This window comes from Passer domesticus, chromosome 9, assembly GCF_036417665.1.
Source record: "Passer domesticus isolate bPasDom1 chromosome 9, bPasDom1.hap1, whole genome shotgun sequence".
NCBI classification, from domain to species: domain Eukaryota; kingdom Metazoa; phylum Chordata; class Aves; order Passeriformes; family Passeridae; genus Passer; species Passer domesticus.
In genome coordinates this window covers 33,413,319-33,436,471 of record NC_087482.1, presented here as the reverse complement: position 1 = coordinate 33,436,471, position 23,153 = coordinate 33,413,319, and the positions used below count along the sequence as shown (strand labels likewise).

At 40.4% G+C, this 23,153-nt stretch overlaps 1 long non-coding RNA gene across 2 annotated transcripts in view; it reads right to left on the bottom strand.

Annotated features, from left to right (window-relative positions):
- LOC135307953 (uncharacterized) overlaps positions 1-19,168 on the bottom strand; it is a 38,607-nt gene extending 19,439 nt beyond the window's left edge. For both annotated transcript variants that reach the window (XR_010368518.1, XR_010368520.1), the window contains exons 1-2: positions 19,055-19,168; positions 7,546-7,643 (exon numbers count right to left, since the gene is read on the bottom strand). This is a non-coding gene — a long non-coding RNA (uncharacterized LOC135307953). The remainder of the gene's footprint in view (positions 1-7,545; positions 7,644-19,054) is intronic.
- Positions 19,169-23,153: the final 3,985 nt, after the last annotated feature.

The following is a 23,153-nucleotide window of genomic DNA, read 5'->3' as shown; positions in this document are numbered from 1 at the left end:
TCTTAAATTAAAGGGCACAAAAAAGAGCAAAAAATTATTACTGAAAACAACAACAAAAATACTTTTGCCATCTAACTTATGATCAAACTACCACTCAATTAGTTACTGAAGTTACAGTAGTCCTTCCCTTAATTTGTTACTAATGACAGGGAAAACATCTGTAAAGTAGGTTCTGGGCTTGTAAAAATCTGACTACAAGCAACTAGAAAAATGAAAATGTATGGAGACTTTTCATATCCTCTGAGATACTTAGGAATACAGTAGATATCAACATTGTTTTAATTTATTTTGTCTGCATCCATCTGTGTGCCCTGCACTGTTGGCTTATTGTGATGCTGGATTTGTTATTTTATACTTCTGTGTATGAAGGTCACTTCTCTACTGATGTTTTCACTTACAGGACCTCATTTGTTTCACAAACCACTACTGCAAAGATGGAAAAAAGGTCTTTGAAATTATGTGAAATCCCTTTTATATGAGTGTGGCAGTGACTATCCTCACGCTGTCACCAATGGGAGGTAATTTCCTTGGGATGGTTTTGGCCACTGATCCTGGACTGAAATCTTAGGTAGAGTGGCAACAACACAGGTTGAATTGTACCGAAAGACCTTTGTTAACAGTGTGCAAATGCACTTTTAAATGATGTTGTCCTTCCATCACCTTTGACAGTACTCAATCATTCCTATACACAAAGCAAAGCAAAATTAAACAGGAAATTTTTTCGTAGTGTCTGGCAGGAGTCTGCTTGACATAGGAATTACTTCTGCCATGATCATCATTAAATACCTGTTGCTGCAAGCAAAAAATTACATTGTGCAAACCAAATAAAACCAAAACAAGCCCTTTTGATCCCTTAGAGTTCCAAATTCATATACTTACGCTTCAAGAAAGAGCTGTAAAAAATCTGGTTTGCTGGGAGGGTGGGTCTTCCCTGGCTCTGTGTCAGATCATACCTTTGGGATTCTGCCATGTTTACTGATTTTTTCAATCAGGCAAAGAGAAGAAAAATTATGTGAAAAGGATAGCAAAGGGCATCCTACAAAATAAAATCCTTTCTATCATTAACTTTCTGAAAAAAGACAAGAAGATGTAAGAGCAAGGCAGCAGTAAGTGAAATAGAGCCCAAAACATCACTGATTAAAAACATCACGTACACAATCTCAGAGCTCTTTGAGGCTTCAGCTCTCTGATGGATGCAGTATGCAGTGTATGAGGCGATAGGTGGAGAAAAAAATTACATGGAGAAAAAAATACATATTACATTGCAATTCACTGATTTATGGGACAACATCTCTTTTACCACTTTGGCCCATATCTTCATTGATTTACCCTAAATCTTAGTTCTTCATCTTTATCTTTCAGCTGTGCCCATGAATACAACAGGAGAGATTACAGATGGGTCACTGTGTACACTCAACCCTCTTTCAGGCACTGCAATAAGAGCGTGGATTCCCTCACTATATGGTCCTGGAAAGCATTTTATTCTATTTGGTCCACCAAATAGAATGGAAGAGTCTACCTTCAAGTACTTGTAGTGACTTGGCTGTTGGCATGTGCTGCACATTTTATCAAGGGCTTTCTAAGCTGTTCCTCCATGTTTGAGATGATTCTTCAAAGACCTCCTGCAAAGACTGTCTCAATGGACCTGACTTTTTTGAGGACTGTAAACTCTAAGGCTGAAACAGCACATCAGCTCTTACAGGCACCTGAGGCTGCAGCAATGTTTGCCTTGCACAGAAGAGCCAGGACAGTATTTATTTGGACTGTAATTGTTTCTCAACAACCACCAGAACACACAAGTAAGGTAAAAGACTTACAATGAACTTCAGTAAGAAAGCAATCAGCTAATGACATTTCTTGCCAAAGACCTATCTCCTCATGACAGCAGAGAGCTTTCTGAATGCATAGTCAGAATAGTTACCAAAATGGCTTGCATAGCCAGCCTGGCATGGAAGGAAAAATTTCCCCCTAAGTCCCAGTGAGAAGGCCGAAGGCAGGTATTGAGGAGCCTGGTCTGCCTGACTCACTGGCAGCAAGTTTGCAGCAAGGCCCAAACATTTCTGAGATGTGTGTGATTGCTGAGGGTCCCTGCAGGCGATCAGGGCGCGCCTCACCTGCCCGTGGTCCCCAAGGGGAGCGGAGCGCGGTGCCGGCACATTTCGGCAACAAGGAGCCGACCCTGACCCTGCACCAGCCCAGCTGAGGAGGGGGGAGCACGGCTCTCCAGCAGGCAGGAAGGTAGGCAGGCAGGGAACACAGTGTGTTGCAGTAATTTGGGATGACAGGGGAGACATTGCAGGTTATTATATCTAGCATACATTGGAGCTTTGTTTTGTCTAACTCCAGCGATATTCTGGGGCTCAGTACTCTCGCCCCAAAGTCTGGGAGGAAGCGTGGGGGGAGAAGAAAAGGTAGCAAAGAGGAACAAAACCACTACTATATTCACACTGGCCCAACACAGAGACCAGGCCACATTTGGGACTGATTTAGAAAACTATTTGGCAGCATCTGTGGAAAAATGGAAGATCAAATGATACCTTTCTCTAATCTAGGTGATTTCTGCAAGTTAAATATGAAGCATCCCAATCAGCCACAGTGATAGCCACTGTACTGTGGAGCTCAGATTGTCTCCATTTGATGTGTATGCATGTGGATGTATACATCCATATCCAATACTGATCAGCTGGGCCTCAAAAAAGGCCCTTATCAGTAGGGCCTTGAAAATTTTGCAGTGGGGATGGCAATCCTGTCTAGAATAATGTGAGCCTGTAGCAACATGGCCATTTCAGTTACTGTTGGAGGCCCATTAGTGGCAGTGGAGTGGAACCACTCTCCCCATAAAGACCCGAAAAATAATTGGGTTAAAATAGGGACTTCAGTCTTGACACCTGAATTAGAGGTAAAGCATCATTAAGGTCTTCTGCAGGACTGAGCAGAAAAACACAGAGGAAGAGACAAGCCCCCAGGATTACTCCTCAAAGACCATTCCTCCCTCATGTTGTGATGACTTCCAATAAGTGAATATTCTCAAAGACAATTGTTCTGATATGAAAAGAACACAGAACAGAGAGGTATTGCTGTCCAATATAGAACAGAGCTGTAGCCTGTGTGTTTTTATTAGAGCTGAGAGTTTAAGAAAAGAGCCCTGTAATGTGCATGTCTCCCTGGTGAGTTTATGCATGCTCCCACAGCTCTAATAAAAACATACGATGAAGGTAAATTAGGGCAGACGACTGCTTCTGTCAACACTGAGCAAACAGCATCTTTACGGTTTATGTGTGACTTAGAATTCAAGAATGCAGACTTTGTTTTTCATTGATGGGCTTGTTAAAGAAAATTCTTTGATAGTTCCAGAGGAAAAAGAAATTATATAGAAATGTGAAGAGATTAAAGCAGAGAAAGAACCTTGACATCAGACGGGAGCTTGTTTGATTAGGTCACTCTATAGATGAGAAATAATTAAAAATAAAGAAGACAGATGGAAGATGTCAGGTGCTTAAAACAACATCTCGAGTCTACCCATGCTAGTGTTCATGTGAGCCAAGACTTCAGGCTTCACAGATGTCAAACGTGGCTCTTGGCTGAGGGTCTCAGCAGGATGAGGAGAGGCACCAGAGTTTGGTGTGGGCAGAATGGAGCTCGTACAAGTCTGACAGCAGCAAAGAACATTTGCTGCTGCTAACAAGCAGAGAAAGGAGCTTTACTGACACCGTTCTGGGACAGGCAGGCAAGCTTGTCTCTAGCCTGGTTCCCTTTTGCTCCTCACCTGCTGCTGATTGCTCGGTCTGCCTGTGCATTAATGAAGTGGTTTTTTGCCTTAAGGAGCAACTTGTTGGGTTCCCAGGGGAGCTGCTCCCGCCTGCCTGGTGGCTGCGGTGCCGTGCCAGCAGCCGGGCAGGTGGTGGCAGATCAAAAAGAAAAACTCCCACAGAGCTTCTGGGGATTTCCTCACTAATATGCTGATACATACATTAGCTGACTGACTGACACTGCCTAAATATTTGTCCTTTACTGCTATGTTTGGCCGTGATTTTACAGCAACTTTGGTGGTTTGTGATTTAGCCCACTTTATGCATGAGCTGCTTTGACTTTTGCTTGCTGCCCATCTGCTAACCACCACTGCAGGATTACAGGGGTTGACATTAGGCCATTTCACCTGAGTTTTCTCTTTCTCAATAAGAAACAAATGAGTTTCACCTCTCACCTAGGTGCTGCAGCCAGTAACAGAACATTAATGGACTTTGACAGAAACTGAGAAAATCTGCACTCATATTTTCCTTGCACAACACTATATATTAGTCCAGAAGTAGGAAGGAGTTTTCAGTGTCTGCACATCTCTCCAGAAGGTATTTTCCTGTTTGCTAAAGTCCTACTCAACAGGGAAGCCTGGAAGTGGCACAAATAAGCTGCTGTTTCCCAGCCAGCACCAGGTTCAGATACAGCCAGAGACGAGGGCTGCTCCATAAAAGACCAAGAGAGAGCAACACTGTTGGAGGGAAACAAACCAAAAATATGTATCTTTTCACTGTAGTCAGTCATACACCTGATGCTTAACCAGGAAAGACAGACAGGTACCACTATTCAGGTGATCTTATAATCACATAATTTAAGTATCTTCCCCAATCTCCGTTTGTCCTGCTACATAAAAGGAAACAGGTAACTTCCTTTTTTTAAAGTAAACTCAATTGGATCATGCATGGTGTTTAACTGGAGTGATAAATACAGATGGTTTAGGAATTCAATTATATTTAAGTTCTTCTCTAATAAAGCTAGAACAGCTGGTTGCCAGATCCTCAGAGTGCTTCAACTTTGTCAGGAGCATCCAGCATATTTTAAAACCATCTCTTGACCCTACAGAGGAGGTCAATGTTTCTGCTGGCAGCCCACTAGTTATTTTTTAAGTGTCTTGATTTTTTTCTGTGGCGTAATGCAATTTTACTCATTATCACTACAGATGTCAGACCAAGACTAGCAAGATTACAGCAGTAGCTGGAGCATATGGTTGAGTCATATGAATAATAATCATAAATCCTTTTTGACATTGGCCCATTATTACATCCTGATCATGTCCCCTTGGAATCTCTTGTTTGGTGTAATGTTTAAGTCATTATAAGGTATCTCTGGAGGTCTAGATTTATAGAGCTCTCTATTGGAGAAACTCAGTATTAGCAGTATGTTTATACAAACATAAAACACATGAATATTATATACCAATATATCTACATGCAGTGTATATGGAGACATACAGGAGAAGCAATTAACAGTTGACAGTCACTAAAAGAAATGCTTCTGATGACATCTTAAAATCACATGCCTGAACTCTTAAAAAGAAAACAAAGTGGATGTGTATAAAGAAAAGCAGCCTCTTGCACCCGCCACCACAGATGTAACAGGGGTACTCTAAAACTGAGACTTTTTGATTAGGAAAGGTCAATCTTGCCTGAGATACCATGTAATGGCCAGTACAAGCACTTGCAGGCTAAATAGAACACAAATGTGTCAAGTGAGCATCATCAGTAGCACCATGGACTCATACACGTTGAAAATTCACTTTTGGTAAAGGCCATTTCCCCAGTTAGGCCAGATTTCTTTTTGCAAATGCCCTCCTGTATTGGAAAGACCCTGGTAGTTGAGCCAGGCTCAGTGGTATTGGGGTGATACACAGCCTGCCTAAGGAGGTGCTCCCCCTTTGCTCTCTTTCCCACTGTCTCTCTTCCACCCCTTTTGCCCCACTCTTTTTGGGATATTTACAGGAAATTCATATTTTCCCAGAACTATTCAGCTTCACTGTACAGTGGGAAAATATCCCCTTTATTCACCTACATCTCTATGCTGAATGTACCAGCAGGCAGCTGGAGCACTTGTTTATTTTAGGCTGCCCCTCAAACACATTACACCAAGTTTTTATGCAGACTGGCAGTTTTCTCCATAAGAAACACCAGTGGCTAAAGCCCAGCTGCTTCCCAGCATGGGCGTGTGCTGCCTGTGCTCAGCAGCACCTGCACCCACCCTGCACAGCCCAGGGAAGGGCTGCACAAACGGGCTGGGTCTGCTCTGCACACAGAGCCTGGTGAGGTGGTGGCCTCACAAGTGGGAGAGGGAGCCTACATCTTGACTTGGAAGAGTTTTAGTTAGAAAAGATCCCCATTTTTGTTTCAAGTACAAAAGCGATAAACAGAATAAAATTAATCTAAACATGAAAATACAATAAAAGTAATTCTCCATGTCTGACCATCTGTCCTGACCTTGACTGGAAGAGAAACCAACTTTGTACAGCTGTGGTCATTAAGCTCACCATGGCAAAGACCTGAAAGCTTAAAATGATTCAACATATTTCTGATAAAAAGGCAGCCTTGCTCTTGAATAAAGAGTAAGGGTGTTGTGGATTTTATCTATCTTTTTTTTTTTTTGATAGATGGAATACTCATTATTATTGGGAATTGTTTCCCAAGAGTCAGCATGTTTCTTGCAAATAAGTGAAATATTTAGGCGTTTGCCAATTAACAGGGCTTTTGGAAATGCTTCCTATTTGAAGAAAAGAAGCAGATTGCAATACACAGAAGTTATCCAAGAGGATACTCTAGACAGATGCACCAGAGATGACATCTGTCTTGTCATCAGTAAAAATGATACAGAGCATATTGCTAAGTTATTCAGCAATTTCCAAAGAATCCTCTTTAATGCACAATAAGAAACAGATCCTGGTTGTCTTTTCATGGATGTCAGACTTAAACAAAAACACGGAATGCACTTGCAAGCATTGGTGTGAAAGGGAACTTTCAAGTACAGGCCTATTAACTGAAACATTCTGCTATAAGATATCAAAAGACTGCCTATTTGCCACAAACTGCACAAAGTTATACTCATTTTTCTTAGTGGCAGTAAGTGGTTTTAATGCAAGTAATGGAATTTAAAACCAGAAAGTCCTTATTACAATCCAGAGTGCCCTTTGTCCTTTGATAATGAACACCATATTAGTGCATTGAAGAAAACCCAAAACCTTAAAATGGGATATGTTGTTTCAGCGCTTAGAACAAAACTTTACTACTGAAAGTTGATTGCATCTCCTTGCATATAGACAAAAATCTAAAACCAAGTTCCAAACTCTCAGTTATGTCAGCAGTAAGAGTAAAATGAAATACATCCAAGGGACTGCTGGAACCAAATGTATTTCAATTTTAACTGCTCTCACCATAAAACTTACTTAGTAAAAAAAATGCAAGCAAAATCCTAAAATTAGAAAAAAATTATTTCAGCTACAAATGCTGATCAGGGAAATTCTATTTTTGGCATGGGTAAAATCGATTATCATAGTAAAATAGGGCAGTATTTATTTATACGGCATGCATGGCATTCAATAAAACCTAAAAATTCTTGTACCTAACACATAACAGAAAGCTTTAAAGCATATTGCCTGAGTAAACAAGCTCTATGATACAGAAAAATAATATGGTTAACAAATTTTCCTCTCCACCAAATCAATGGATAAGGAGTAGTCCTGAGATCAGAAACTTCAGTTAAATTATATCTCTGCAATCTGCTCACCCATATGCTCTGCTCTGGACCATACAGACAAACCCATCACTGTGGAGTTTCTTCTGGTGATGTAAAGTGCTGTCAGGCGGGGTTAGGATACACCCACTCTGAATGAAAGGAAAGAAAAATTTTTAATCAGCCAAGTCCTTCTTCTCCTTAATTAAACATGAACACACCATACTTACTTTGTGATCAGTTTGCTATTACGGACATAACCCAAACTGGTGAGGAACCAAACTAGGTTATAACAGCAAAACAGCAAAAACATTGTTAAATTATCAGTTAAAGATTGAGAACACCTTTACAAGAGTAGAATAAAGATGTTGGGGAAAAAAGACTTTTTGCCCCAGAATTTTGATTTTGTTAAAATGTGAAAAATGCTGTGGCTTATTGCAGGTCAGAAGGAGTTAGCATTTGTTATAGATCTGGCCTTTTGAATATTAAGCATTAAAAAAACCTGGAAACTGTAAATACTGATTAGCTTAAGAAATGGAAAATGTGAATAGTGAGAAACTCAAACTGGTTTCAGATGAAAAGTCTGATCTAGAATTATTCATGAATGTATATTCTCTTTTATTTTGTCTACTTCACTTCTAAATCAGGCAAGTAGAAGACTGTTCATTCCATCTATTTCCAGATTGTTGCAGTGCTGCAGCATCTCACCAAATAGGAAAACTTCCCTTCATTTCAGTTTTTACTGCTCTCCTGATTGAATTCATCCCCAAAGCTTCCACTGCCCAAAAAGCTGTGTACCAAAGTCTGCCAGAGGTGCACAGAGGGACTGGAGTGGAGCCAAAATCCCACTGTAGCACAAAAAACTGCCTTGCAGGGAGTGTTGCCACAGTCTTTGCCACTGTTTTCTAAAGGACTAAAGTTGCTAAGGAGAAACTGAGTGATTTTGGGAACAAAATTCCATTTAATTGTGGTGAAATCTCATTTGAATGCTCCCTGGATTGTGTTTAAGTTTCCCATCAGCAGTACCCTGCTGTGGAGGATGACAGAGTTATGGGGAATAAATGTCACATTTCCCTCAGGTTATCTGTGTGACACTGGAATGAAGTCAAAGGAGGCTGCTGAGGCAGAAACACACACACAGACATGGGAAAAACCATCTGGCCTGGGAAGTGGGAGCTCACCTGGTGCCCTGTGGGCTGGCCAGGTTATTACAGCAAAGAGCACAAACTGCATCAGAGATGGATTGAATCCTTGCACATTCCCAGCTCCAAGGGAGGAGAGCAGTGACAGAGGTGCAAGAAAAGACAGGGATCCAATGGAAATGCAGGAGGCGCAGGCTGGAGAGCAGCTCTCCCTGGTCCAGGGTGATGCTGGGGACACCTGCCTGCCCCACCAGGTCAGTGTCCAAGCAGGAGAAAGGTCTCCTTTCCCTGGAATGCTGTGCCCTGCAGGCACATACTGCTGTGGTTACAGGACATTCTCTCCAAGTCACTGCAACCAGTTGCTGCCATGGCTGCCAGAAGGAATAGTGCCTGGAGGTGAACCTTTTTAATAAAAGTGAATAATAAATTATGGGTGGCAATATGGAAAAAATGGGCATGAGAGGAAGGACAGGAAGCCACGTTATTCCATCAGCTGCAACCCCAGCAACGAGGAGAGAATTGGATGCAGCTTGCCATTAATGACCGAAGCTCTTATGTATTTAACAAAATGTTATTTAGTGGAAGATAACATTCTTCTACCACCATCTGGCTTGCTGAAAATAATGTGTAAATCTCTGGAGATTTACAATAAAGAGATAAAGCAATGTTTATGGATGTCTGTGAATTAAAGAGTGTCTTTGATTCTCCTTGCAATATGATGCCATCTTGCCTTGACAAGATTTTTAAGTGGTTGTATAATTTTCAGTATTATTCTTAATGGAGGATGTGTACAAGCTCCCTGAAGAGATTACAGTCTGCATAAGCAATGGACAATAATAGTGCCTGTAGGAACTAACATTTCTTTATAAGCAGTTGAAATATTTATTGCTAATCAGCTCTATATGGCTTTATAGCAACTTGAAAGACAAGCCAGCTCTGCACAGACACCAGTAAGGGTATGAGACAGCTCTCTTGTCATCAGCAAAATGAAATACAGCAAACTATTGGATAATTCAACTAGAAATGCTCAGAGATCACCTTTGCAAAATATGAAACAGAACCCTGAGTTTTTCTTTGATGTTAAGGTTTTACAGAGCAACAATAATGTGCTCTGGATGAAGAGGGACATTGCTTTGATAAAATACATGATATTCAGTCCTACATACATTTTCAGCCTTGGAACACTGCATTCTCTTTACAAGACTATATTTTTTAGTGCTATGGACACTTCAGAAGAGCAAAAATGTGATGCATAATAAAGTTGTGACACACAGAAGAGTAGTAAAAGACTAGTCCATATTTCCTGGCCCCAGCCAACTGACAGGGTTAAAAAGGTTAATACCCTGACACAGGACACCAGCAGCTACTGTTGTATGGGGAATTCTTTTATTTTTTTATGTTACTTGTCATAAGAAAAGGAAGGGAATATCTTAAAGCTCTTTAACTCAAGCCAAACATCTTCAAACAAACAACTTTAAAAAATTCAGATCTGAGGGAATTTTCATTTATTTTCCTGTGTAGTTTAAAGCCCAGTGCTGGTTGAAAAAAACCCAATCTTCTAAAGCAACTATAAGATATTATTGTATGTTTTACATGATAGTAATAATCTATAGTGCTGTCTTTTAATGAAATGTTAGCTAGTGGATTTGTTTTCATGCACATGACTGCTTGCATAGTCACTTTTCTCCTTTTAAATTTTAAAAAAAGGGTCAAGAAATTAAACAAAAATGTTAAAATGCTCAGATTGAAATTTAAAATATAGAATAAAAATACCTATTTATATTTATGAGCCTAATGTCTGTTTAATTCAATGGGATTTAGGTGCATAAATAATTTCAAAAATCTTGAGGGAACTTACATTTATGTATTCATGAATACTTAAAATCAGAAAGTAGCTGTATAAATTCTCTTTTTTCAGTATTATATAATATTAACTTTGCATAAACTTTGAAAAATCCTAGTTAGCGCAATTTACCCCTTGTAGGGGAGATTTCAGTGGTGTATTCAGTGAAATTTTCACTGGAACTTATGAGCATTTGGCTTCAGAGACACAGCATTACCAAGGATTCCTTTTCAAAGAGAAATTCCAGCCATTGGTCTGGTAACGATATAGTCTTTATCTCCAAAAAACAGACTAAGAATATTTATGCTTGAGGAAAAGACCTGCCTGTGTAAAAGAATGTTCAGTTTTTCTGTATTCACATTTATAGGATATTTTGCAAGACACACTGGAATATTTTATTGGAGCTGAAAATAGAGCCATCATAGCTGAGCCTGCTTAACCCATTTTCACTGCAGAAACCTTATTATTATTATACCTGTTCACAGAATTCAAGAAAGGGCTTTTAAAAATGTTTGCTCATTTTTCATTTGGGGGCTTTATTTGCTTTTGTTTTGTTTTTAATCAGTCTTAAAACATCTGCTTTATCTGAAGAAAAACATTCACATTTTGACAGTATTTTACAGAAGGCATTTTAAACTTCTAATTCAGGTCCCTGTTTACAAGGGAAAACCTTTTCTCTCTCACATGCTAAGGTGATATGGATTTCAAACGTGTGTTCTTGCATCTCTTTTACATTTAGTTGCAAACCTCCATATTATGCAGAGACCCAGTTGTCTGAGCAACAACATATAGTGCCATACACAAAGCTGGGATGATGCCTACCACGGTATTCTGCAGCTCCCTGTGCATCCTCTACCCTGACAGATCATGGCTGGGAGGGTAATTTATCACTCACGAGAAATATTGCTTCTTTTCCCAACAGTAAAACAACAACTGCTAATTATTATTTCATCCTCAATCACATTTCCATAAGGGACTGGGAGAAAAATCTCTAAGGAGTAGCATTATGAAGAATCTGATCCAAAACTGCAAAGAATTGCAAAGATAGCTGTCCTGGTGGAAGACAAAATAAGGACTGGTGAGCTCCCAGCATTTCTGGGGCAGGACACTCAGGGAGCTGTGGGGTGAGGGTGGGAGCCTGTGGGGAGTGGGACCCTCCAGCCAGCCCCAGCAGGATGAGCCCAGAGCTGGGCTGGCCCCAGCAGGATGAGCCCAGAGCTGGGCTGGCCCCAGCAGGATGAGCAGCTCCCAGAGCTTCCCTGGCCCCAGCAGGATGAGCAGCTCCCAGAGCTTCCCTGGCCCCAGAAGGATGAGCAGCTCCCAGAGCTTCCCTGGCCCCAGCAGGATGAGCAGCTCCTAGAGCTTCCCTGGCCCCAGCAGGATGAGCAGCTCCCAGAGCTGGGCTGGCCCGGGGGCAGGGGAGCCCTGTTTGCACAACACTTCATCTCAGTTAAGAAATCTGCCAAATCCAAGATCTCAGGGTCCACGGCAAAGATAATCCTTAGACCAAATAAGCGAGCACGGCTAATTGAGATTTGACAATGCGGCATTATTCACTTCAAGTATAAATTATAAACATTGTCTATTTATTCTGACTTGTACCTTCAGCATAGTTCAAGATATTGAGATCCTGGGAGCAGCTTCTGTGTGACTGAGCTAACTAGAGTACAGTCCTTGTTAATGATGCGGAAACCAACCTGAACAAAAATCAAGAACTGCTTAAGCTTTAAGCTGACACTCCAGCCAAGCCAAATATTTTCAGCTATACGTAGCTACATTGCTGCTCTGATTTTTTTTTTTTTCCATGCTATGTCTTTCTTTATCTGCAGGTCACCCAGCTCTCAGGCCAGTTCCCATTTTATGAGTGGAGGTGAAAGAGCAGGTTAGGTAGGAAGGTGTTTATCTCTTGTGCTCTCTGCCAGATACTTGGTTTCTGTTCCTGCTGTGGTTAATATTTGGTTCATCTTTGACTTCTTCTCTTCAATCTAATTTTAAAGTCACAGAGATAATAAATCTGAGATTAGACAGTTTTGGTATGGAAAACTACAGAATTAATTTTTAAAGTTCATTTAGTTTTGGTGGTAGTCATTCAAGAAAACTGTATTTCAAGTAACAGGCTGTTTTTATAAAATACAATTTTTGTTGTTTTTACTAGATGAAAGATAAAGTACACAAGCTACATTTTCTTAAATAAAAGCAGCAGTAAATATTAACAAAAAGTAAATCTAGCAACAACTACTCACTGTCTCCTGCAGTACCATAAGTTCATGGGGATTTTATTTCCCAGGTTAATACATTTTGCTTCTCTTGGGACTGAGGGACCCTATTATCTAAAATTGTTGTGGATGGGAGAAGAAATGGTGCTTCCGCAGCCTTGCAAGCATCATCTTGATTTGTGTGGAGATGAGGACAACAAACCCCTCTTCCAAAGAGAGATTTTGGGTGTTTCATCTACCTGTTTTTGTCCAGTCTCTTTAAAAGATCAAAAGAGAGTACTATGGAAATGGGGAGTGGATTACTCCAGGCCTGGTGGGAAGGCCAAAGCTTCTGCATTAGTAGAAGAGGATTGTAAAAGTAGAAAACTGTAAAAAGGGTTTAAAAGCTGGCTTCCCCCTGCTTGCTGGAGTTTGGCACAGAAAATACAGGACTGGTAGAGAGAGATCTTTTAAAAACTATTTTTCATTTTATATCAGTTAAAAATAGTCCCTGTAAATTTTATAGTAAATTTTATTCAGCTGAAAATCCCTAGCTCGTTACCAATGCCTTTGGAATTAGTCACTGTCACAGCAAATTAGGAAGGGAAGGTGAGCTGGAGACTTACCCCATGCAGCTCGTGGGAGCAGGACTGGCACGAGGAGCTCCATGGTTCGGAGACTAAGGAGCCAATTCCAGAAACTGAAATTTTACTATGTCAAAGTGATCCTATGTGTATGTATTTAAGAGTCAGGGAAGCCAAAGCAAGCAAATTGAAGAGTTAATGCAAAAGCAGATTTAAAGCAAGCAGCAATGTACCATTACAGCTATCCAGGCTCCCTGCAGATTATTGCCACACAGAGAAATTATGCCTTGTGGTTTCCTGACATGTTCTTTAGTGCATGATCAGGCTCCAAATGACTCTGGCCACATGATGTCAAAAGCAAACCTTCTAAAATACGCTGTGACCTGCAAAAGGCTCTTGGTCCCCAAGGAACCCATCAGCCTCGTGCACGCCTGGTGCACACGGGGAAATGGCAGCCCTTACAATATCTGCAGGGGCAGGGGCTCCCTCAGGTTTTCATCCCATGCTTTCCCTCTCCAGGTTTCCTTGTCTTGGGAGTCCTGAGCCCTGCACAGGCTGCTGTGAGCCCAGCTCATCCTGCCTGTGGTGAGGGAGAAGAACGATTGCACAGGGTGGTGACATGGGCTTCCCCTCCTCTTGCACCCAGTATTCCTGGCATCCTCAGCAACACATTACACTGTGATTTAATGGAGTGGGGAAGAATATTTTTACTATTTTTACCTCATCAGAAGGGTTTCATATTGGTTTTCCTTGTTTCATGGACTACTTGCAATAAAGAGTTGTGGGTGACACGGTGTCAGCAGGGCAGGAAAGCCCTCACCTTGGCAGCAGGTGGAACTGAGTCTGTCCCGAGGCTCCTGGCAAGTGTGACCAGCCACCCTCCTTCCAGGTACTCATTCCAGAGCACCTGGGGAATGGCCTGGCCAGCCTCCCCTCCCCAGTGTGCCCACTGGGACATCCCAGCTGCCAGACACTGCTGGGAGAAGGGAGTGCACTCTGAAATTGATGGTTTTGAGTTGCAATACTTTCCCCTTCCTTTCTGTGATAGATGTTCCCTTAGGAGCATATTTTGATCACACTTGCATTAGGGGAACATGAGAATGTAGTGCAGAAAAAGTAGAAAAAGGCAGAGGTTGGGACATCGTTGGCTCCTTCTGGCAGTGGTGCTTGCTCCATTCCCTCAACAGGTTCCCTGTAGAAGGGAACAGAAGGTACTGCCTGTGCTCTCTGGGGACCGAGCTTTTTAAAGCAAGATTCTGGTATTTACCCATGTCCTAGTGCTGAGGTCATTGTGCAAATCCACGTATCAGAAAAAGGAAAAAAAAAAAAAAAAAAGAGGAAAAAACCCCAAACATTTGGTTTCAGAGCCTCGCAGATTTCCCAAGGCTGCATGTTTAAATTGCAGGATTCTAAATTTTAACTTGTTTATGGATCTTTAAAAGTGCAAATTACCCCTGAAAGTAGCAGATACTTCAGTGCTCAGAACATCTCCAGCCATGGCCATTCTGCCTGGGAGGAGAGGAGGAACCTGGACAAGCCTTGCAGTGGTACAAAATGAGAAAGAAGGACAAGGAAAGAGAGAGCATAAACATATCATCCCTAATATGCTGGGGTTGTTAAAAGAAATCTCATATAAAAGATATAGAAAACATTATACTGTTATTAAATTATTTTATATATAGATACACACATTACACTGTAATTAAATTATTTTATATTAAATTAATAAAACCTTATACTGTAATTAAATTCTTTTATATATAGATACACACACAATGTTACTAAATTATTATTCTGGATTAGGTATTTATGTACTTCACTTGTTACTGTCCAGTAAAAATGAGAAGAAAATTAACCCTGCAGAATTAACATCTAAAATAAAATTTTATGGTTTCACTTGAATTAATGTTGCTACAGAAACTAAGCAAAGCCAAAGGTTTCTGACACAACACTCATGTAACTGCTACAAGAGTGGAAAAGAAATGTCAACCTGAAATGCTGTTATTTGCCTTGCCAGCTTTAAGCCCTGGATTTTGTGGGCTGGTACTATTCAAACGTGTTATTTCTTTTTAATTATCATGCCAAGAATAATGTTTTTTCCCTGATAGAACACACTCTTGCCCAGGGAAGGAAGAACTCTTTGTTACATGTATATTTACTTTCTCACACACAGTGAAGACATTTAAGCTCAGCAAAATTCCTAGGGAAGTGCTTCAGAGGACATGCATTTAGAAATCTAGTTTGCTGTGTGGTTTTTACTGGGGAGGGACACATATCAGTGAAAGAATAAAGCACATTGTAAAGGTACTACTTGAAAAATATAAATAGATGGTTCAAAACACACCTCCATACCAGCTTCTGAGAAGAAAATTAACTCTGCCCCAGCCCAAATCAGCACATAAACAAAATTCAGGGGAAGTTTAAAGAGGATTAAATGCAAATTCCTCTGTAGAAATGAAGCTTGCCTATATCAGAACTTAAAAACCATCAAAACTAGACCTTGGCTAGTTATTCCTGATGGATGTTTCAATGACAGTCACAGCCCCTCTGGTTAAAAAATGCTTTCCAATTTAACTTCAGCACTTTTCCCAAAACATTTATTTTAAAATCCCCTCTTACCTCTACGAAAGTATGGCCCATCTCAGGGACTGCTGAAAAGCTACTGGCATTGGGCAGTATTCCACACACTTGTGTGTGATAATTACTGTTCACCTGACCCACGTTACCAATCCCTCCCCAGACTGGAGAGTCCCTAATTCAGATACTAGATCCAAAGTAACCAGACATGGCATTGCAGAGCAAATATTTTGCCTAGAACGTATTTACAGTCTTTTTTTCTTCTTACCGCTATGCCCAATATTATTAATTAATATTAATAATTTCTAAATATCTTTTGTGACAGTTTGAATAAAGTATCTGGTTGCAAACACCAAAATAAATTCAACAGACTTATTCAAATCCTTTCTCACAGAGTATTCACCCTTCTTTATTTAAAGAGTATGCTGGGAATAAAATGGACTTTGGGCAAAGCAATCCCAGTTGGAGACTGGAGAGCATTCCATTAAGGGGAGATGTCCCCAGGAGGCACAGGAGCAGAGGCTATGGGTGTTCTGCAGTGGCAGTTGTAGGAAACCTCTGGAAAAGCGTCCCCAGTCCCTCCCTGTGCCTGCAGGCAGCAGGAGCCAAGGGCAGCCTTGCCTGAGGCAGCTCCTGCCTCTCCCCAGGTGATTTCCATCCCTCCCTCCTGCTGCTCCATGAAGGGCACACAAGGGGTGTCACCTGTCCACAACCTGCTGGGCTGTGCCTGGGTACCTGCATGCTCCTGTGCACCAATTTCCTTCCCCAAAGCCTCTTTCTGTCATATGTCCACCCCCTCCTTGAGTATTCTCATTTTAGAATAATATAAAGTTTTAAGTAATCTTTTTTAGGGTTTTTTTTTTAGGGTTTTTTTCAGGCTCAGTCAGGAAACTCGGAAGTGGGCAGGAGTTAAGCATTTTTGATTCTAATAAAATTTGAAAACAGCACATCTTCCATAGTACTCATAAAAGTAAGCAGGAATTAGGTTTTGGAATTCTTTACAGATTTAAATTCTTTAAAATTCTTTTCATAACCTTACACATTTCAGCAGTGATCCAAGAGAACTAGAAAAAACAAGTGGCAATATAATACTACAATGTAATATAAAAACAGAGATTAATAGCAGGAAGCTATGGGCTGCTCCATCTGAGATTGCGTGGGGAAGTCTTTGGAACTATTTTAAGTGACTCCAGCTTTTTTATTTATGGGAAGTACTTGAATGTTGACATTGAAAGCAAGTTTTGCAAATTCTCAAATACAGAATCTACAAGTACAGTAAATAAAGGAAAATGCTGTGAGATTAGAATCAACAACAAATCCCCCAAACTTTCAATCTTTAACATAAAATGACTAATGGATGAGAAAGTGACTTTCAGTTTAGATAACAAGAGCCAGCTCTTCAGATCAAATAAATGTACAAAAGGAAAACCAGAGCCCTGTTTCTAGCCTGTGAGAAACAGTAAAACTCTACTGACTGCAAAGGAGAAGAAATGAACCCCTTGAAGTAGACAGCTGCAGAAAAGCGAAAGCCTTTCAGACAATGAAAAAAATTCATAATTTGACTCATTGCTGTCAAAATGCAGAGAATTGAGAGAAATGGGAACTGACAATATTGCCTGCAGAAACATCACAAGTGTTCTAATGGGGCTTAAGTAGCAAGAGCAGAGTCACTTCCTAAACTGCCAAAAGATATTCAATATAAACAATTCAGTCACTCACTCAAAAATTCAGTCAATCCATGCTGCAATCCTAAAACTTAACAGTGAATGAAAAGGCTGTTATACTCTGGAGCAGAGTGTTTATGTTAATCACATGGATAGTTATTTGCACCTTCCTTTGCTCTGCTTTATTGTTCAAAGCAATATTTTTTTTCCCAAGAAGACAATCCTTAATTACATTCTGCCTTTGTTCATGGTATCTCTGTTACCAAAACCAGCATGGAATTATAGATTTTTAAAGCCAGAAAGAGCCATTACAACACAGATCATATTTTTCATACAGTGGTTCATGCCTCTGGAACTGCATTTTGCAGGTTCAACCTAAACTTGTCTTTTAGAAAGTTATCCAAATTTGAACTCATAGTGGTAGAAAACCTACCACATCCTTTGACTGTCTGTTTCAAATGCCCATTGTTACAATTCCATGCTCACAATTCCTATATTTGAAGAAAAAAAAAGATAAATAATAAAAAACCCCTGATTTTTATGTTCTTGGATCTAAGACAGAGTAAGGCCTGTTTATTGGCAGCAAAGAGCACCTCTTCCTATTAGCGTGCTAAACATGAGGTTACAGGTCTGAGAAACTTCTTCACAGAGATAAATGAACACCTGAGAAAACACAGGCTTGTTAAAAAATGAAGGTGCATGGCTCTACTATGTGGCCCTGTGCCAACAATATGAAAAAGCAACTCCCAGCACCTGCACGTGCACGTACAGGTTTTGATTTTAGCAGATAAGTGAGGGTGCATGCCACCTATTAAAGTGCTGGAGAAAAGCTTTGATCCCATTGACATCTCCTATATGTGTGTGCTTGTGTGTATAGGTGTACCTATTATATATATTGAAAGGTATTTTAATTATTCATGTAGGAGCCTTTTTTTAGATGCCATTTTGTTTCCTGCAGGTTTTTGTGTTTATCACTCAGTGATACCTGGGATGACTGAGAAGTTGAGCAAGAGGGAAGGCCCATGTTTTGTAATTTTATATGCTTTATTGAGCAAAGCACCTGGAATGAAATACTGCCTCTGTCAAAATCAGTGCCAAAACTTCCACCCATTTCAGCAAGGCCAGAATTTCAGGCCCAAGTCAAAAGGTCATCTCAGGTGCTGAAAGGTAAACATCTGCCTCAGCAGGAAAGAAAGTTCCCTCATTGTTGGCTCAGATGCACAGACAAGACAAGGCAAGACACAGCAGATGAGGCAAAAAGCTTTACTTGTCACTCTTCAAAATATGACTTTCATGAGCAATGTCCAGGGCCTGAATATGTGGTTATATCAGAATCCCTAGAAAACTGTTTTTGAAACCTGGAGACTGATGTGAATTGAAGATGTTAATGGGCCTGGAGGTCTCTCCTGCCTCCAACATGTTTGACACCCCAGCTCCTGATCACCTGCAGCCTGGCCCTGGGCTGTCACTGACCTGTGCTGGACCTGTCCCCAGAGGCTCTCAGGGGACTGATTCCTCTTGCACTGTGGCATATTATGCAGATATTTTCCTATTTTACCTTCCCTCCTATGCTAAGAAGACTGGGGGCAGGGAGAGGGCTCCATTTCTGCCAGCCTTGGCAGGCCTGGTCTCTTCTGGCTCAAAGCTCAACTGCACCATTTGGTGGTTGGAGTGCTGCTCCTGCTGGCCACTGTAGCCCAGGAACCAGCTGAGCTCATTCCTCCAGAGACTTAAGACCTTTTTCTTGTCTCCTCTTCCTGCCAGTTCCTGCCTGGAGCCTGCTTAGAATCAGGAACAGAGTCATTTACCTGGGAAGAGCTCAGCCAAACATCCAAGCCAGCAGCAGGGCATGGCAAAACCGAAACTTAAACATTCTCTTAGGCAATCTGCTTTATTTCCCTGTTAGTTAGGCATCCGTCTATTACACTAAATTTCTAAAAGCTTCAGTCATTCAATTTTTAAATGTCTCAAGCAGGAAGGCTTCCACAATGCTTTTTCACACTCTCAGCCCTTATTCCTTGCTCCAGAAGTGCTAATGCAGTTGCTCAGTGTCAAACAATCCGCCAGAACAGCATAAAAACAGAATTCCTTGCCAGGGAAGCCTTAACACAGAGTAAGAAGGAGAAATATTTTCTTCTTAGGGGTCTGATCTTTTTTTTTTAATTTCCTGTAGTTAATTATGGGTGTTAACACACTGTATCCACAAGCAGATACAGAAAAGGCAAGACATAGTCAGCTTTTACTGCATATCCAACTGCTCTAGGCACTGAGGCTCTGATTCAGTCAGTGAAGTATGGAAACATATTACTCTCTTTGTAATTTGTTCCTCCATGTCCAATAAATTCCCAACTGTTAGAGTGGGAATAACCCTGGTGAGGAAACCCCTTGGGATGGTCTCTGATCTAAACAGGCAGCAGTGATGCTCTTTCACCTCATTCTTACCTCTTGAGATGTGTTTTGCACGTGTGCTCCAGTGTGTTTGTGTTTTGGGAAAAGGACATGGCATTTTTGCTGGCTGTCCTTCCCCCTGTTCTGGGCTTACCCTGCCCGATGGGTTCCTGGCCACACTGCTCCAAAGGACAAACTCAGGTTCTCCCTTCCAGGGACGTTGGACTCTGCAGGGAAATGAAGATAACCAACTTCACAAAGTAGTACAATAGCTCAATTCAGCAACAGAAAATAGATACACATTTTGTCCTTCCAGATTCTTGACTCTTTTCAAGCTCTTCTTCAAGCTACAGGTTTCCTCCCTTTCTTTCCATGCTTTCTTGCCAGGCACCTCTAGCAAAATTTCATTTCTAAGAAGAGTATAATTTCATGGATGCATATAAATTCCTTGTGATACTGAAGCAATGCTGTTAAGGAGAAGGACACAATTAAAGCAGATTTATCAGCCTTGATTTCAGAAAGACTTAGTGCAGTATTTTGTCAGGGACTAGAAGACAAAATGCTAAATTATGTTGTTCACTCTGCACAGTCCTTCTAATCTAATTTACATGTTAGCAGTGGTTACAAATATGGATTTTTAAAGCTAGAAGAATGATCTATGGCCATAAAAACATTTAAGTCAAATGAATTTAATTTTGACCTAATTAAACTCAGTAAAAATATGCAGATTAGGTTCAATAGATTCCAAGCTGATTAAAAATTAGGACTGGGGAACAGTAGGATTTTCATTTCTAGGGTCACACTTTCACCACCTTTAAATGGGCTCTCTGTACCTCTGTGGTTTTGAGTTTCAAGAAAGACTCTGTTGTCTGAAACTGGTTAGAACTCCTGTCCTGTTCCACTTGAAGGTTGACTTTCCCTACACAAAAGGACAATATAGGTCCCATTCCAGACTTATTGAATGTATTTGTGTATAATTGGAGCAAAATGGTGCATTTCAGAATTGGGATGTTAGACTTGAAATTTTTTAATATAGCATTTCCTGCTTTTGTTGTTCTGAACTACTATGTTTTTAAAACCAGAAGTTCAAGGTACATGGAAACCAAAGGAACAAATTCTTTTGCCTCTTTCTCCATTTAAAAATTCTCCCTTCCAATGCTCTTCAAACATTTTTTTCTACAATTTAAGTGTCACTCAAAAGAATTGATTTTTCCATTCTTAAAGGACATTTCTTATAATCCATTATGTTTATTTCCCTTTGGATGAAATATGGTAGTTTCCTGTTAATTCCTCTCCTAATTTCCTAGGATGTGCATTATGTCATCTTGGTTTTGTGATTTTTGATGGTGGGAAAATATTTGTCTTGGTCAATTTTATCAGTCTTCTGCATGAGGAAAAGCATCAATTAGATAAACAAGATGTCTCCTTTCCCTAGTGAGAATAACCTTATTTTCCTCAGCTACTGCTAATTACATAAATCTTTCTGTTTTGCAAGTGCCAAGGGTTTTAACATTTGATACAGAGATTTAGATCTCATCATAAAGCCATGTGGAAAAACTGTGTTTGTAGATAGCAGCAAGAACATCAAAACTCAATTAAGCAGCACACAATTCTTTGGCAACAACCAGTAACTTGTGTTCCTAAACCAGAATTACTGACTTTCACTGTCTTGAATTTCACGGAAATATCACAAAGAGATTCTTGAGGCAAACCAAATTAGGCTATGATTGCACTGTAGCTTGAAAAGTAACAAATTAATTGGCAACAGGGGTTTCCATGTTTATTGCCTCTCTATGGCTTCCAGATTAAATTTGTGCATTCAATGAGATTTACTTCCAAAGGTTGTCGCCGTTTTTCTCTGTGAATTTGAGGTTCTAGGTTTACAGTTCCGATCATTACCAACAGATATAAATCTAAGAAAATTAACAAATGTCCAAAGAAAAAAGGACAGTTCCATGACCCATATTTGCAGTAAGCAAAGCACCATTCAGCATAACTTTGAGAAAGATAAGGGAATCAGGAGAGAGATCGACAAACTGAAAAGCGAAATGCAGGATGATTTTTTTACTCTGAAATGATTTTTCTGTTCTCCTGGCCAGCTGAAGAGAGAATCTACACGATGCATTTGGCATCCTGTACCATCACCAATTATGATGTTTGCCTCAGAGTTCTTGCAATGTTTAAGTACATCTTGCATGGAGGGATGCATTCTGCTCCGCTCATTTCAAAGCTCACAGAATATGAGCTGGTACAAAAATGTTGTGTAGCTGCATTAACCTGGCACTGATCCCAGGCTCATCAACCCTGCTGTTTGCACTTCCCAAGTGGGTTAAATTTATACTAATATGCTGCAGAAAGACACTGCTAGCAGAAGTATTTGCTGAGGCAGCTCCAGAAATGACCACTGGCCATTGAAGATTAACGACCTACTCACAAGTGTTTGCAACAGCACTTGCAGAGGAAATACCATGCTCATGCACCCCCCCCAAAAAGGATGGACTGTGTAACCTCTGTGTCATGCATTGTGCAAGATTTAGCTATGACCAAACTGAGAATTTACGTGCATATTTATTTTAAATCTATTTTATCAGATCAGCTGTCCAGTAAGTTAGTGACACAACAATGTTTCTGATGTAACTTCATCTTCTCTGTCTGGGATAACAGCAACAAGAAGAGTTAAGAGATGGAGGATGTCAGAACTATGAATATGTCCTTTTTCACTGACTGCACAAAACTGTTCTGTTCTTTCTGTGTCTAGCCTGGAGCTGAATTCTTTCTGGAGATCACTACTATGCAATCATCATTTTCTGGTGTGGGATTCACTCACTATTGACATATTCCTTTATCTTTGATAGGTGCACACATATTACCATGTAGATTTTATCTACCATGGGTATTGGTTTCATCTACCATGACACCATCCACAGACTAAAGTCAGCTGATTTATTGCCTCTTTTCTAACTTGCTTTGACTATGGTTAAAGGATTTTCACTCATCTGAATATTTCCTTGCTTTTCCAAGGCTCCCCATTATATTTGTGAAATGTTTGCAATGTCCACGTGCTCTCAGATGGGCTTTAAAGCAGAATAGACACAGCCACTTTGCAGGCTGCATGTATTTTCCCCAAGTTAAGCAACAGTGAGTGTAGAATTACAATTCTTTTAAAGCTTTTGTAGTGTACAAATAGTGCACTGGGGGAACACAAAGCTCCCCATTCACATTTATTACCATCTCTGTGTCATTTCTCACTTACCAGGGCACTTCTTGGT